The sequence below is a fragment of the Chaetura pelagica genome, unplaced genomic scaffold (genome assembly GCF_000747805.2).
Source record: "Chaetura pelagica isolate M959 unplaced genomic scaffold, ChaPel_1.0 scaffold149, whole genome shotgun sequence".
Taxonomy (NCBI): Eukaryota; Metazoa; Chordata; class Aves; order Apodiformes; family Apodidae; genus Chaetura; species Chaetura pelagica.
The window spans coordinates 339,854-355,656 of NW_009954411.1; positions in this window are offsets into that span (position 1 = coordinate 339,854).

The following is a 15,803-nucleotide window of genomic DNA, read 5'->3' on the forward strand; positions in this document are numbered from 1 at the left end:
CACTTCCCACTCAGGTCACACCTGGTGTGTCCCCCAGAGCTGCAGGCTGTTCCTGGAGCAGAGCACCTACCTGCAGTGCCCAGAGCAGGGTCTGCTCCTGCAGCTGAGGTCTTGCATGAAGCAGGTGGACACAGCATGTGTTGCATGTGTCTTACACCTGCCCACCTGCAGAGCTCAGGTGTGCCACAGGGTGCCAGTCTGCATTGTGGGGTCACAACATCAGGCCTTGTCTTTTAGTTCTTTTGCTTCTTTATCTGTCGACAGCAACTCATTCCTCTGGGTTTTTTTAGGATTTTTTTTTTTCCCCCTTAACTCTGCAGGTGTTGCAGATGGCCTTCCTGGAATGAATACTGGTTTTCCCTGTTTCTCCAACTTGGCAAGAGCATTTTGAATTTTAATCCTTTCTACCAAGACATTTCCAGCCCCTTTCATCTTACGTGCAAACATAATAATCACACTTTTCATTCCACTATTTAAGCTACTGATACAAATACTGACTCCTATCAGATCCAGGGCAGGTGCCCAAACAATCCCACCTGAACCACTGTTCCAGAAAATAGTGAACTGTTGATAACTTCTCTCTGGCTGCAGCTTTTCAGCTTCCTAGCAGAGCTTACTTCTAGGCTGTGTTTGCTCAACTTTCTGATGAGAATGTCACATGAGTCTGTGACAGAAGTGTTCCTAAAATCAAGATATATGATTTTTACCACTTCTCCCTTCTCTGCAGAGCCTGTTACTCTGTCATAGCTGGAAATTGCATTATTTTGACATAATTTGTTCCTTACAAATCTGTTGGCTGTTGTTATCTCCTTGTTGTGTTCTGAGTTTGCAGCAATTGCACACAATTGTATTTGGATCTGCATTTCTCTAGGACTGGATAAGTCTGTAATTCTCTGATTCATCCTTCTTGTTTATACACTGTGCCTGCCATTTTTCATCCTTCTGAAAGCTACCCCCTCTTATCTTCAAAGAAAACCACAAAACTGTGTTGAGGTTCCAAACCTCTGGGAATGGGCTGAATCATTAGGAGTTTCATTAGGGCACAGTGATTTGAGAGCATTTGTGAACAGCCTGATGCCTTTGTTAGATAATGAACTTGAGTGTGATCACAATCCTTTTGCTAACAGGAGCTTTCCCTCCTTATTGATGAGGAAACTGGGACTCTCCAAGGTCTGACTCTTATGTCTGAACTGCTTCCAGTGTGTCTCCTCCTGACTCCTTATCTCCCTCACTAGCAGTATTTCATTAGGGCCTTGAGCTCTCTTGTTTTGTCTCTGCTAATCTGCTCTGTTCCATCCTCAGCACATGACCTACTTTTCACATTTCTTTTGGTTTGTTTGTTTTGCTGCTACTGATTTAGCCAAACTGGTAATTTCTGCTGCTTCTCTGTCATTTCTTCCTAGGGGTAAATTGAACCTTTGCTATTAGTTGACTTAAGAAGCCATTAGTCCTCCTGAGCTTCCTGCTCTTTTCAGCTACACATTAATCAGCTCACTGGAGCTCCTGAAACCTGTTTCCTTAAAACTCAGGCTTTGCTTTCTTCCTTCCTTGCTCTTCTAAGGATCATTAACTACTGTAATTTCTTAATCACACTTTAAGCCACATTCTCTGCCACTTTCCTCATTAGTAAGGATCAAACACTATTGCAGTGTCCTTCCAGTGGCTTGTTCTGCATTTCTGTGCAGTTATTTCCTTCACATTGCTAGAACCCCTGGAAAATGTATCCCTGCTGCATCCTTGGCCCAGGAGTTAGCACAGTATTTGAAGAACCCTGAAATCACCACTTTCAGTGCTTTGGGGGGTTCTGTGTGATATCTGTGGTGTGGAGGTTTGCTGGTTTGGTTTGGTGAGGTTTTTAGTACCTGGGGAAGGGCCCCAGGGGGGCTCAGGTGAGAAGCTGAGAAGCTGCCCCTGCTCCAAACCAGCCAAGGAGCCGTTAGAGGGACAAGAGATGAACCTCTGCCATGAACATAGGAAAGGACTGAGAGAAGAGCTGAGCAGAGCAGCAGCTAAAGCAAAAGAAGAGCAGGGCTGGAGAGGCAGAGGGTGCTGGTGGCTGGTGAGGAAGGGGCAGAAGGTGCCCAAGCAGAAGTTTCCCTGCAGCCCATGGCGAGATGGCAGCTGTGCCCCTGCACTGGTGGGGGAACCTGGTGGGACATTCCCTGGGGGTGCCAGGAGGGGGAACTTGGCCAGTGGGCTTGGGTTTTGTGGCCAGTGCAGTTGGATTTGCTGCCCGTGGGCTGGGCTGGTGCAGCTGTGGGAGCCCCCGGGCCAGGGGAGGTGCCTGTTCCCGAAGCCCCCGGGACTCTGCGGGCAGCGCTGGAGGAGCTCCTGGTGGGAAGGGCTCCTGGAGGAGCTGGTGGAGGATCTGCCATGGGAGGGACCCGTGGGGAGCAGGGCAGGACTGTGAGGAATCTTCTTCCTGAGGAGGAAGGAGCAGCAGGAACCACCAGCCCATGAACTGACTCTAAACCCCATCCCCTGTGCCTGGGGAAGGAGAGAGAGAAATGGGGAACAAAGGGATTTGGGTGGGAAGAAGAGGAGGGGGGGAGGGTAACGTGTGAGCCCTGCCCTGGGGGTATCTGTGTCCTGGGGTGTTTGATTAGTGTGACATTAAATTGTTATTTTTCCCCAAGTTGAGTCTGTTTTGCCCAGGACCTCAATCAATGAAGATCCCTCCTTGTCCTTGGTCTCGACCCAGGAGCTTCTAGTTGGGTTTGTCCTGCCCATCCCAGGGGGTGTGAGGGGGGAGTTTGTCCTGTTGGGCCCAAACCACGACAGAAGAGGCAAAGAACTTCTACCCCCAATCTTTCTGACAGGAGAGTATATGGGTGTAATGTGAGGCATCACAAAGGCCTCACAATTGCTTTTGCATTTATCATGACTGGAGACTTGCTCTTCCTGTGCTTTTCTACCTTCTGGGCTTCCTACACAGCCATGTGGCAGCACTAACTCTTTTTCCCATCTGTGTGACTTGCAAAACAGACTTTCCAAAGTTACATTATATTTTTGTGCATGACATCAGACTCATAAGTTCCTTCTGTTTATTCCTTGTACCTTTTGAAAGAATATAAAGCATCTGTGATGTTTATCAGGTTGACCCACTGTCTCCTGGTGGCTCCTGCTTTCTGACCTTTGTTCAGGTTTCTATCATTTGTGCTTATCTGTGCAATCTGATTAGAGGTGACCTCTACATTTAGATTAAAGCTTCTCATTAGCAAGTTCCTATGCAAAGATGCATTTTCTCTTCTCTGTGGAATGCTCAAGCTGATTTGCCTCTTCAGGGTGGGAGGTCTCTTCTGTGATTGGTGACCCTCTGCTGGAAGTAGCACCTAACCATGGTAGCAGCCCTGGGGTCCTCCTCTGTAGAGACCTCGGATATCTGCAGGAGGAAGCACCAGCTGCAATCAGCCACCTGGGAACTTCCCCCAAGCAGAAACCAAGAGAGGTTTGCCCCTGGTGGCAAGAAGTCCCAGGTGGCTGTCTGGGACTCCTCCAAGGTAGCAGCACAAACTGATTTGCCTCATCTGGGAGTGAGCTGGTGTCCCACCTGTACACCAGCAGCTCCTCAGTAGTTTCCCAAGTTGTCTTGCATCCTCAGGGATGGAGTTCCCACCCTCTGTGGCTGCAAATGACTCCTGTGGGTTCACAGCCTGGTTTCTCACTGTAGAGGCAGAGACTCCAGTGGAGTCAGTGCCCAGGTTTTTTGCCTCTGCTGGCAAAACTGACTCTGTGCAGGGGCTCTGGTTGCAGGGAGCTCACTAGGCTTCATGAGCTGCCTGCCTGAGTTGGGGTTGGTTGGCACAAACTTAGCTGTGCTTCTGAAGGGCTGCCTGGGATACTCCTGCCAAAGGCAGCCCCAAGAACGTTCCTGTCTGCGTGAGATTTGATCACCTCCTGCAAAGCAGCTGAGAATTCCTCCCAGGTAGAAACCCAGCACAGCTTTCCTCTCCTGGACTGTAGATCCCATTGCAGGATCCAACCCACTTGACCTTCCAGGCAGTTGCCTGAGCTAACTGAACTTCTTAGACAGAACTGCATTCCCAGGTAGGAGCCTAAGATTCCTAAAAGGTACCTACCCAAACCCAACCTGTGATGTCTGACAGCTCCTGGCAGGACTTGGAGGCATAAATTCTTTAAGAGGCCTATGTCCTTCCAACTGCCCAGGGAAAGCTGAGTCCACTGTTCTTCTGGAGAGGGTAACAATCCCCTAACATCTTGTTTCTCTGGTGATTCCCCACATCACTGGAAACCAGACTGGAGATTCAGTGCACAGACACCTGCAGTAGAATTACAGGGATAGGTCTGGAGTCAGGAGCCTGTGCAGGGTGTAAAGCTGCAGTGACAGGATGTTCTGCTTTCAGGAAGATGACCAAGGGCAGCTCTTCATGCTGGTGGCATGTGGCCATGACCCAGCTGGCAGCAAGTGCCCTGTGTGCAGCACACTGACCAAAATGCCCCTCCTTGTTTAAAGCTCAGCAGGACTGGTGGGTGTTTGCCACTTGAAGTGCAGCTACATAAGTTAGCTGGAAATGAGCTCAGCTGGGAACTACAAACAGTCTAGGTTTCTGACCATCATGTAAGTGGGCCAGTCAAATATCTTAGAAGTTTTAAGATTATGGAAAATGCTGTTGGGTACAGGCCATGTGGGGTTTCTTGTGTGAGATTACAAGCAACATAGCAAATGCAATTTTTCCTCAAGCTTAAATCTTAGAGAACAGAAGTTGTGTCTGGAAACAGTTTATTTTCTCTTTCAGTCATGTTATTTTTATGCCTAAACCATCCTGTCTGCTTGTATATTTCATAGAATCATAGAATGGTGAAGGTTGGAAGGGACCTTAAAGATCATCAGGTTCCAACCCCCCTGCCATGGGCAGGGACACCTCCCACCAGCCCAGGCTGCACAAGCCCCATCCAACCTGCCTTTCAGCACCTCCAGGGAGGGGCATCAACGACCTCCCTGGGCAACCTATTCCAGCACCTTCCTGCCCTTGTGAAGAATTTCTTCCTGATGTCTAACCTAAATCTACCCTTTTCCATTTTAAAACCTTTGGCCCTAGTCCTTTACCAGGCTTCCTGTAGCCTCATTCAGATACTGGAAGGCTGCTACTTAGTCTTCCCAGAGCCTTCTCCTCTCCAGGCTGAACACCCCAACTCTCCCAGCCTGGCTCCAGAGCTGCTCCAGCCCTTGGATCATCTTTGTGGCCTCCTCTGGCCCCTCTCCAACAGCTCCATGTCTCTCCTGTGCTGAGGGCACCAGAACTGCACACAGTATTCCAGGTGGTGTGTCACCAGAGCAGAGCAGAGGGGCAGAATCCCCTCCCTGGCCCTGCTGGCCACACTTCTGTGATGCAGCCCAGGACACAACGGCCCCTCTGGGCTCCAGCCCTCACTGGAGGCTCATGGAGCTTCTCATCCCCTCCCACCCCCAAGTCCTTCTCCTCAGAGATGCTCTCCAGCCATTCCACCCCAGCCTGGATCTGTGCCTGGGGTTGCCCCAACCCAGGGGCAGGACCTTGCACTTGGCCTTGTTGAACCTCATGAGGTTGGCACTGGCCACCTCTCCAGCCTGTCCAGGTCCCTCTGGATGGATCCCTTCCCTCTTGGGGAAGGTGGTCCACCACCCCACACAGCTTCATGTCATCAGCAAACTTGCTGAGGAGACACTCAGTCCCACTGTCCATGTCTCCAACAAAGATATTGAACATCACTGGTTCCAATACTGACCCCTGAGGGACACTTGTCATTTGCCTCCACTGGACACTGAACCATTGACCAACTCTCTGGGTGTGGCCATCCCACCAAGGACTTACCCACTGCATGGTCCATCCAGTACCACACAACACACTGGCAAGCTTCACTTATGTCAGAGACCCCTGATGCCAAAACCTTTTTATTACTCACTGTACATCTCTTCTAAAATACCAAATAAATCACTACAAGGTCATTTATTTTTATTCTGTGAACAGAAATGTGTGCCCTTTCTTAGAGATAAGTAATTTCTCTCTTGCTTCCAGGTCCTGCCCTTTTTTCTGCTGTGTCAAGTACTCTTATGCATGTATCATGAAAGTTAAGAAAACTAGTAGCTAGGTCTTTCAAGAGCCTAATTGCTTTCTAGTCCTAATCCTTCACAAGCTTTATTGCTAAAAGCCTTGATTAAACAAGAAATACCTTAAGATGTTTGGCACAGTCTTACATTAGGGAGCTCTACAGGAGTTAATACACTGCTGAGAAACCACCCAGCTGCTGGTGGCTGTGTCAGCTCAGAGGTTTCACACTACACTGGGGTGTGTGATGTAGACACGGTGTGTAAATCAGTGCACAGGGAGTGGAAACAACTGCAGGTTCCTGGTAAAACCAGTGTGAACTCATGTGACAAGTGCAGTGTAGACACATCTGTTTTGGGGGTTACAATGGCTTTGTAAAAGAGAACCTGCCTCTTGAGAGCAGAAACTCTCACACATTTCTGGGGACATGGATTGTTTTCCACCAACAAAGGATGAGCTTTTGTCCTTCAAACTGAACTGTGAGTTAGAAGATGAGAAACATGGGCTCCAGTCTTTAGCTTCCTCTTCTCTCGGACAGGTCACATCCATCTGCTGTGTCTGACTTTACCCACTCATGAAATGGAGCTGAGGAGGCTGCACGTGGCAGCTACAGCACTAAGAGGGGTATGGAGGAGTGGGCAAGAGCTCCCATCACTCTAGCAAATAGGAAATATCCACTTTCAGAGCTGGGCCATGGGAAATGGGCCAGAAGAAGAGATGGAAATGCAGTCATGGTTTACTTGTGATCCTAGGAGACTGAGGAATCTTGCAGACAGCTGTGAGGGGGCTGGATCACATCCCTGAGGTTTTATTGATCAAAATTCAGATCAGGAAATAATTTTCCTCTGTGACTCACAGGGAGCCTTGTTCTTTTTTGCTTGCCTGTTTGTTTGGCTTTCTGCATCTGGGATTGAGAGGTTGGAAGTACCTTTGGCCTCCCTTTTCTTTTCCTACTGGACACAACCACTTTGTGATCTTTGAGTGTCTCTTCTTGGGTGTGTTACAGGCTGTTGGAAATTGTGTGCTCCCAGGGTGTCTGTTATGGAGCCCTAAAGCTGTGGCTGTGGAAGTTCTGTTTTCCTGCCCTGCATTTCTCACACCTTTTTTCCCTGTGGATAATGCACCACACCTGTGAAATGGAGGAAGCCTGACATCCATGCTGAGCATCCTCAAAGAGAAGAGCAGATTGGAGGATGCTTGGTATTTCTGTCTGGCTTTCCCTTGCTCATCACCAAGGCACAGCTTACACTCCAGTCCAATAACTTGCTCTGCTTACAACAGATTTTGGCAAACTTCAAGAAAAGTGATCCCAGCTCATGGACTTGCTCTGAGTTTGATCTTCAATGCCTGGCATTCAGAAGGTTTTCAAACATTTCTGAAGTTGTGCCATGTTCCTTCAGAGTCTGACAGTTGTATTAATATAATTATCCCCACCAGGTCATCTGTAACCAGCAGCCAGAGCTTGATTGGGGTAGTTAGCAGCTCCAGCAGAGTGAAGGGCCAGAGCTCTGACATCAATTAATGGCAGTCAAGATCAAATTGAAAAGTTACGTTATTGCCTTTTCCTTCCAGGGAGTCAGGGCTGTTCAGGGTGGGGTCTGCATGTCATGCACAATTACTTTCGGGCTGAGAGCTGGAAGTCAACTCATTAATTTTTCTCCTCACTTTGTGGAAAAGATTCAGACACTTTTGAATGCTTCTCTGATGGCAGCAGGAGTGCAGAGGGATGCAGCACACATCACTGGATGCTGCTTATGTTTGGCTGGTGTGCTCCTCTACACTTTTACATCATGAGAAAGCAGCACAAAAGATGTTTCAGTGACCAAAGAGGTGTTTTCTCCATTAGTGTGCAAGCAGCTGGGTGACTCTTTTGCAGGCCACAAGCATCATGTGCAAGACACAGGACTGTGCAGTTACTTTATGAAATTCCTGGTAAAATCCAATGTAATGGCTATGGCCAAACAGTAATGGAAAAAATAAACCAAAAAATGCCAAACCAAACTTTCAAATGTGACTGGAGACTTGCATGCTGCAGGGAGACCTTGAGAGAACCAATGTTTGGCAGAAGCCAACCCATAACTCTCCATAACAGGCAGGTTTGCATGTTCCCTGTGTAAATGCAGTAGTTTCTGAAATTGGAAGTCACTCCTAAAAACTGGAGCCAAGAAATCCAAACAGCTTTTCCAAGGTGAAGAGCAGGCTCTACCCATCTCAAGGCATGAAGCTGAGTGAATGAAGCCTGTGAGGAAGAGATGTGAAAAATACAGCTGCTTTTCTGCTCTTGGAATGTAAGGGAAGAGGTGGCAAATCCTTCAGCTGTGTCCACTAGTGGAAATTATTCCATGAATTCATCACCTCCTCTAACTCCTATTTATCAGCCACCAGCAGTTCTCCAAACCAGCAACTCCACTTGCCACTCTGAGCTGTGGCTGCTCAGATAAGCTGGCGGTGGCTTCTCCCTGTCCGGGTGGCTGCACAAGCACTTCCAGCAGACCCTTCCATTGGATGCAGCTCAATATACAGCCTCGTGAATATTCAAGCAGGTGATTTTATGTGCACTTGGGTGCTCCTCTGAACATGCCTGAGAAGCAGACAGTACAGGGGACACAGAAGACCCCACAGTATTTGCCTGCAGAGATTAGACACTCAGGAATAGTTTTGCTGGCCCTCAGAGCATAAGGACTCCGGGTGGCAGCATCTTGGGGCTGTCACAACCTAGCTGTGTGCAGCTACTTCCCTGCCCAGTGCTGTCCTCCTGGCCATCTTGAGGGGTTCATTCTCATGCTGGCATGTTCCCCATTGCAAGGAAGGAAAACTCACCAGGACCTTTGAATGTGAGGATTCTACCTGGTACTCACTGTACTTATCACCCACAAATTCACTTGAACCAGAAAAACTCTTGTGCTTCCAGAGCTCCCAGCCTAAGGGGAGCTTTCATCTTAGAATAATAGAATGGTTTGTCTTGGAAGGGCCCTTAAAGATCATCCAGTCCCACCTCCTGCATGGGCAGGGACACCTCCCACCAGCCCAGGCTGCTCCAAGCCCCATCCAACCTGCCCTTCAACACTGCCAGGGATGGGGCAGCCACAGCTTCCCTGGGCAGCCTGGGCCAGGCTCTCACCACCCTCACACTAAGGAATTTCCTCCTCATGTCTAACCTCAATCTCCCCTCTGCCAGTTTAAAACCATTCTCCCCCTTGTCCCTTCACTACACACCCTGGTAAAAAGTCCCTCCCCAGCTTTTCAGGCACTGAGAGGCCACTCTGAGGTCTCCTGGAACCTTCTCTTCTCCAGGTTGAACAACCTCAACTCTCCCAGCCTGTCTCCAGAGCCAAGGTGCTCCAACCTTCTGACCATCCTCATGGCCTCCTTTGGACTTTCTCCAGGAGCTCTGTGCTCTTCTTACGTTGGTGTGTCCAGAACTGGACACAGGACTCCAGGTGAGGTCTCACCAAAGCAGAGGGGGAGAATCCCCCCCTTGATGTGCCATGAAACACATGTGTGTCTGAGGGACCTCCTGAGCCAGCCAGGAAGGAGCTGCCTGTTTCCAGACTGCCTTGCTGTGTCACTTGAGGAGGGCAAATTAAGACATAGACTTAGTTCCAGTGCTCAGCCAAAGTGGAGAGCATGCAAATAATCACTCTTCTAATTAGTATAATGACTTCAGAGATAGCAGAGGTTTCCCCAGGAACTTCTGCTCAATTGCTTGACAAAGTAAATGTGTGGCTAAGTCAGGCCTCCCTGGCTGACCTGCTGAGCAAGCACATCCCCAGGACATCTTCAGAGAGCTGAGGGGAAGCAGGACAACCTCCCATCCCAGCACAGCCAGCCCCACCAGAGCCTCTCCTGGAGGCTTCTACCCTCTCTGCTGCTTGGCCTGAAAAAGCAGCAGCACTGGGGGTTCCCCAGAAACTACAAAGCCATGTGGTAAAAGCCATGAAACTTTCCCTTCCCCAGCAAGGGTGCAAAGGTGATTTAAAGCAAGAGAACTTGTGTAGAGAAGGGGGAAACATTAAGATATCAGCACACCTGATGAGCCAGCAGGGGATCACAGGGTGCTGCACTTGTACCCTGCTCCCACTGCAGATGTGCGTTCCAAGATGACTGGTCCCAGCCCTCCTCCCCTGCTTGTACCCTGCCACCTCTCCATGGGGCTCAGGGGAGTTTCTTTCTGCTCCATAGTAGAAGTTCCATTTCCAGGAGCTTTTCAACTCATCACTTCCAGAGGCACAGCCTCTCACCAGGCCCTGCAGGGCTGGGTCCAGACTCCTCCACACAAACACGTGGCCCCACAACCACACAGCCATGCTGGGCTGAGCCCAGAGCTGCCCCTGTCCCCCCAGCTGGTCACTGCAGCACCCATCAAACTGCTGACTTGCATTTATTGCAAGGGGAAAAGCCCTTGGTATAACCTCTCTTTCCTGTCTCCCTTGCTTGGTGGCCCTTTGCCCAGCCCTGCTGCCTCCTTCATCCCATACATGTCCCAGATCTCTCACCACTCACACCCCCAAGCCACCCCACAGGCAGCAGCTTTCAGCAGTATTTAATCACAAGATGACACTCCCAGAACACCTCTTCCATCACATGCAAATGATTCCCACCTGCCCTCCATCAGGCAGCACTTTGGTCCCTCCTCTGTCCACCTGGGCTGTCAGAGTCACCTATTTCAGCTGCAGCTTTAGCTGGTTCCACCACAGCTCTGCAGTCACAGGCAGATGCTAAATTTGCTTCCTTTTCACCGTTTGGGGGGTGTGGGGAACACCTAGAGGGGCTGGCACTCTGAGCTGACCCAGAGCTCTGGGAAACAAAGAAACAGTTTTATGAGAAAGCAGGAAACAGAGCAAGTTGCTTCTCCCTTGAGAAATTTGGGCTGGATCAGTTTCTCCTCTCTGCCACTTGTTTTGATGAGCTATATTTTTAACACATGCCACATTGATTTGGGGTTTTTTCTTTTTTTTTTTTTTCCTTCCACTCTTTTGTGAAGAAGATGAACTCTGATTTTTGCCCTTTTTTCCCCTTTTCTACTTTTTAACTTTACAGATGCTTCCAATTCATGAAAGTGACACTGTGACAAATTCACTTTTCTTTTTCAGCTCTGTCACTGCTCCAAAGTGAAGAAAGTTTCAAGAAGCTGTGAGTGGAAAAAGGGGGAAAATGAAAGGAAAGGTTAAAGAAGAATATTGGTCTTTTTCTTGCATTCACCTGTAAAAACAAAGAAAGGATAAGATGGCTGCCCTGGCACAGGTTGGTGTTTGAATTTGGTGGGACGTAAGACCCTCTCAACAAGCCACCTGGGACTGCTGAGGCTACCTTTGCAGCCCTGTCCAGGTCCTGCACCTCCCAATGTTTCCATCATTCTGTCTCAATGCAAAATCAGCCAAGTCACCTGAAATCACTGGAGAAGATCAGGAACATGCATAAGGTCAGGAGCTGCTGAGGTGCAGTTAAATAAGGTCCTTATCACTTCTCAACTCCCTGTTGTGCAGGCAGTCCAAGCAGCACAGGGGGGACAGCACCAGCCTGCCTGGAGATGCTGCTTCTCCTCTGCTTTTACTCTCCTGGGTGGCTTCCAGGTGTGCCAGAGGGGCTCCAGGAGGAAAACTTCCAGACATCCCACAAATGAGGGTCCACAGCCCAATGGAGAGCACAGCTTTACCCTGCCAAGGTGTCAGTCCCTGCAGGGCTGCTTGCCTGTTCCTAGAGCCTCACCGTGTTGTGCAGCTCTTCTCCCTCCTGCACTGCTGCCAGTTTGGGGCTGTCACTGTGACAATTTTGTCATAATGCAAATAGGTCCCTCTAGCCTGCCTGTCCTGCCTGTCCTTCCTGCCTTTCTCTCATGTGGCTGCCTGCTCTATCTCTGCACTGGAGACTCTTGCAAAGAAACCCTTCACACCCACCAATTTAATAATCCCCTTGAATATGGAGTGGATCCTGCCTGGGCAGCCTTGCAGATCTGCTTATGAATAAATTAGCTCTGCTTTGTGAGACTAAATACATCTGCACACTCTGGAAACATTTGTAATTACATTTGAAATGTAATCATATGCTAAAGATGGGAGTGTTTGTTGCTGTGGTGATGTATTTTTCTCTCTTTCATTTAAAAAAATAATAGTTTTTTTTCCATCCTGCCTAAGTTGATGACCAGCCTGGGGAGTGTCAGTGGTGTCTGGTGAGATTCTGATGGTTCATGGAAAACATCTGCTCCTCTTCACTCTGCTGAGAACAGTCTTCCCCTGGCCTTGTCCCCAGCAGAGATCTGTAGTAGTGAGAGCTGTAGCTGACAGTGCAACCATGCTCACACAGACTTCCCAGGGTCTCCTTCCAAAAACCTCAGCTCCTCCCTCTCAAGGCACTCAATTATGTTTTTACTCTGCATGGTGATCAATCCTGCATCCACTTGTACCTGAGACCTGAGGGCCAGTGGTCCTGCTTGATGCAAAACCCTTCCTGGGCTCTCCTGACTGTGCAGAAATGCTGGTGGTTCCTCTGTTGTACAGCAAACCCTGTGAGCAGATCTGCAAAGATGAATCCAGGAGTGGCAGGAAGGAATAACTTCCAGTCACTTTTATTCCTAAAGGGCTCTTTCCTTTCCCTGCTGGCTGGCTCCTCTTGGTCTGTGCTATCAGGGAGCAGCATCTTATGCTGAGTCCTGCTTTGGGCTGACTTGTTTTGTTTCTGCTTCAGAGACCTGTGAATTCTCTTGAGTTCCAGGCCAGTGAGCAAAGCTGTAGCAAGGATTTGGCCTTGCAGCCTTCCTAACCTGTGTGAGTGTCCTCACGACTGTGCCCTTAGCAGGTTCCAACTTATCTTGGTGTAAAAGTGCCATCCCAGGCCTGAGAAAACAATGACAAATTTTGCTGAAGCTGATACACCTACAAAAGCAATGAACACTATCCAGAGGAGGAATGTGCAGCAGAACACAGATGGACCTCAGGGCAGCACTGACAGCCTGCCCATCAGACCCAGCTGCTCAGCCAGTCAGGGCTGACCTGCCCAAGTGGTTCCTGCTCTGGGAGTGGACAAGTCTGCTCAGGTGCTTTCCACAGGCCAGTCTGACAGTTTATGGACTGCAAAACCTCCTCATGCCTGGCAGTGCACTCGTTGCATCCTTCCATGTGTGCACACAGTGCAGCATTCCTGTCTGCAGCCCGTGCTACCAGCAGCCTGGTGCTGGAGCTGCAGCAACCTGTGCTGCAGCCACTTGGGTGCACTTAGCAATCTCCTCTCTCTGTGGTGCTTCATACTGATTTACAATCTCTGCTGTTCCCAAAGGCAGCTCAGGAAATTGCTCTGCTCCAAGGTGATGTTCATAAGTTTCCTTTCCTAGCACAGCTCAGCCTTCTCCTGAGTTTGCCAGGACCCTGGGACCAAAAGCTGCACCTGCCCTGGTGCTGCCCTTTGGCTGAGATTGCACGTGGAGCTGCCACTGTTTCCTCAGGGCTGAATCACTTGTGGTATTTTGCCTCAAATAGAGGGTTTGGGTTTTTTTGTACCATCTTGGGAAGTGTCCTCGATGCTGCCCCTTAAGAGCTCACAAACTCCAGGAAAACATGTATCTGGACCACACTTACTGTTGGGATGTCTGTGTACCCCTTCTCCAGGCATTTGGTCAGCTTTTAATTTCTAGGAGAGCTGAGGGGTATCAACACACTTTCCCCACAAGTTCATCCCACCTGCACCCAGCTCCACTAGTCCAGGAGTTGCTGCACCTTGGGTTTCAGCTCTGGGTAGCACTGGTGTCACTGCCCCCACAATATGACTCTCCTCAGCTTCAGTCTTGTTTGCTTGTACCTGCAGTGTGGAAAACAGGCTCAGAACTTTGCCTGCAGCAGGTGGAAAGTAATCACTCTGACCACATGGTTTTCCTAAGTCTTCTTCCTGTACTTCCTTGCTCTCCTGTGCATGATTCACTTTATTTTTGTCACCAGTGATCAGCTGCAGCCAATGCAAATCCAGCTTATCAGCTACAGGTGAAGGCTGCATTTTCATCTCGCTCTGCAAGATTAATCTCACTAAGGAAATGGTTCTGGAATGACACCTGCTTAATAAAAAATAAGTTCCTGATGCAAGGAGAACAGTCTAACACAGACATTTATAGCAGAGAAGGATGCTCAGTGTTCTCTCTTACACTTCTGGAGCCGGTGGGTCTTCTATACACTGCTCTAGACCTGGGGGAGCATTTTGTGTGGGGCTCCAACAGGCTCTGAATCCAGGCTTCATCTTGTGTTTGTGTGTAACAGTCCAGAGTGAAATAACATTGATCCACCTACTTGATTAGGAGTCCTCCCAGATCATGTGAGCTGCCTTTGCTTGGGGATCAGGGTGGGCTTCACCCCACTGAGTGCAGATGGGAGTCACTCTGGTCAGTGGAGACATGGTCAGACCTCTGGGCTTTGGAGCTCAAAGGAGGCATCTGAAACAGCTGGTTCACATCCTAAAAATGCCTGTTGCCCTCCTTAGATCTCAAGGCAGACAACAGACTATTTGGCTGTAGGTGTCTTCCTGATAGACAGTTTGAATTAGGAGAAATTCATCCCTTCCTGAGCGCCTGCAATGCAGGTCATTTCCTCTGCCTCTATCCAACACCAGATCTCCAATAAAAGCCTTCTCCACATTGAACACTGATCACACCAGACTCTCCCACCTCTCACACACAAAGCCTGAGTCCTGGAGACCCAGCTCCTCACCTGCAAATGCCTCTCGTTGGCAGGAATCACTCAGCTGAGCAGGAGTCACTGGACCCTGCCCCTGCCATGCCCCTCTGTCCCAATCTGCTTCTCACAACATGAGGCTCTTGCTCAGACCCCTTGATGGGTGGTTTTCCAGTCTGAATCCCCTGCAGAGTCGTTACTGTGACATGACTCTGGTGTAACAGACACTAGGATTAGACTCACTATGTGACCATTGGAGAAGAGGAAGCAAAAAAATCCCTGTAAGGAAAAAACTACAGGAGAGGAGAGGGGGAAAAAAAAAAAGAAAAAGGAATGTAATAAAGAAATACACCAAAGTATTTTAATTTATCAAAAGCAAATATGTTTGTTCTCCTGTTTGTTGAAGCAGGTCATGAATTATGACTGGGAAACAGACAAACACAGTAACTAAAGACACATTAGCTGTTCTTTCATTTCTATTTATGAATATGTGTTGGAAGGGAAACATGATAGAAAAAATAATGAATATGTGATATTTTTCTTTTTAAAATTAATGGTTATGTATTTCAGGGTGGATCATCTATCTTGGTCTGGCCTGCTGTGTGCAGGAGCAGGGTGCCTCCCAGTTGGACTCCCACTGCTCCACCAGAGCAGAGCTACAAAACTTGCTTCCATGGAATGGGGAACTGAGACAAAGTAATGTCAAGGGTTCTATTCCTTTTACCTCGTTTTACCCATTTAGGAACACAGCAGGTAGGTCAAACTGTTTGCTCACATCTCTTTGTGGCCTCTGGAGAAGAGGAGGTTCTTTCCTGAGTCTTGCTTGAGTCTCACTGTCCAGAGTTACAGAGTATGTTTTTGATGTAGAAGACAAATGCCTTCAGGCTGCTGAGTATCATGTTAAATTTCCAACTGCTAGGACATAGAATCATAGGATGTTTGGGTTGGAAGGGATGTTAAAGATCATCTAGATGATTGACAGGGCCACCTCTCACTAGACCAGGTTGCTCAGAGCCCCATCCAGCCTGGCCTTGGAAACTTCCAGGGATGGGGCTTCCACCATCTCTCTGGGCAACCTGTTCCAGTGTCTCACCACATCTTTCCC